Raw genomic sequence first — 1,653 nt, 5'->3', positions numbered from 1 at the left:
GGGACTAGTTAGTAGTCGTGTTAATCCTTAAAAACACTGGAGTCAATCCTCCAATAGTGTAGAAATAGCGGTAGTGCAGTCGCCACACATATCTGATCTCAGCTGATGGATGGAAACATTTATAGTGAGTTCAACATCATCATCCACTTCTCTGTGTTATTGAGCTGCAGTTGAAAACAAGCTCATATGGAAACTAGAACCAGGATGATGGAATACAATCACGCAGGATCAGGAAATAACTAGGTCCCTTTTTGGTCTTGAGCTGAATTAGTCTTGGTCTTGGTAGTGTCTCGGTTTAGGCGGTCTTGACTACAAGTCTAGCATCCGGTACTGACTTTCATCTTTGTCCCTTGCCCAGGTTTTCAGAATCTCGTGATGGTGTTTTTTACTGCACATGGTGTGTATTTCCAATCTCATGCCGGGGTCAAGGCTGTGAAGTTGTTTCATGTATTCTTGCACACAAGGGAGCGACGGCTGAAGCCCACGCACCACCACCTGACCGACACGATGCCTGACCAATCACAGCTCTCCTCATCCCTCCGTCTCGTTGCTGGTTGGCCGTGAGAAGAATCCCTCTCCACCCCCACCCCCCTTTTCCTCAGTGCGGCTGCTGCAAGCTGCTGGCGTTGCCGTGACGATGATAACCTCCCCCCCCTCTCACACACATACACAAGCGGAGGAGAGGAGGAGGAGAGGAGAGGCAGCAAACAAGATGGTTTTGGTGACGCGATGACTTCAGGCTGGAAAACAGACCATCACACTGATCAGCTGGTGAGTCGTGGCTTCGTTGGGGGAATGGACGGACAGATGGATGGATGATGGATGGATGGATGGATGGACGGATGGATGGATGGAAGGATGATGGAGGGATGGATGGATGGATGGAGGGATGGATGGAGGAATGTTTGAGGATGACAGCAGCAGCTGTAGCATGCTGTGTTTTCCTGAGAGAGGGAGGGATGGAGGGAGGGGTGGATGGGTTGAGCAGGGATGGATAATATGAGGATGGACAGATTGAATGAATGAACTCTCACTGATCCACTTCAGCTGCAGAGCAAACACAAGTGTGTGTGTGTGGGTGGATGCGGGTGGATGCGGGTGGGTGGGTGGTTTTACCAGGCCTGTGTGAACCCGTTAGCATCCTGAGTTGCTAACAGGAACAGGAGGTACGTCACTCCTGTGAACAGAAACGGGGCTAATGATGGACAACGTCTGCGTTGCTCCTCTGAATCGCTTATTCAGCAACAAGGAAACCCAGAAGAAGGAGACTGTGTTCAGCAGGATTTAGGAGCGGGGGCCACGAGTCATCGTCTCTGAAGACCTGCTAGTCAGCAGGTGCGCAGACCTGTGTGAAAGCAGAGGTTTCTGGAGCGTTCACGCTTGGGTTAACACAATGCTTAGAGAGAAAGACATCAGCAGCGGTCTTGGAGAAGCAACCGTTGCTGCACGTTGATCTGAAAATGGTTATAAAATCATCTCTAGACAACGTGGAGTTCAGACAAGTAAAAAACGTGAAAGACTGTTGTTCCCCAGAATAAATGTTCTGGACAGTATCGTGCTCAGGTCCACAAACCTGCATCTGGACAAACCCGCAGACTTCTGGAACCATGTCTTCTGGACTCATGAGAGCAACGTGGACATGTTTGGTGGTGG

General features: G+C 50.1%; 1 protein-coding gene across 1 annotated transcript in view; it reads left to right on the top strand.

Annotated features, from left to right (window-relative positions):
* The first annotated feature begins 657 nt into the window (after window positions 1–657).
* Window positions 658–1,653, top strand: part of LOC133420176 (tripartite motif-containing protein 2-like) — a 26,527-nt gene continuing 25,531 nt past the window's right edge. The window contains exon 1 of the mRNA XM_061709775.1: window positions 658–771. The gene's annotated coding sequence lies outside the window, so the exon portion shown is untranslated. The remainder of the gene's footprint in view (window positions 772–1,653) is intronic.

The sequence above is a fragment of the Cololabis saira genome, chromosome 20 (genome assembly GCF_033807715.1).
Source record: "Cololabis saira isolate AMF1-May2022 chromosome 20, fColSai1.1, whole genome shotgun sequence".
NCBI lineage: Eukaryota > Metazoa > Chordata > Actinopteri > Beloniformes > Belonidae > Cololabis > Cololabis saira.
Note: the sequence above shows the minus strand (reverse complement) of the source record. Positions and strands in the feature narration are given on the sequence as shown.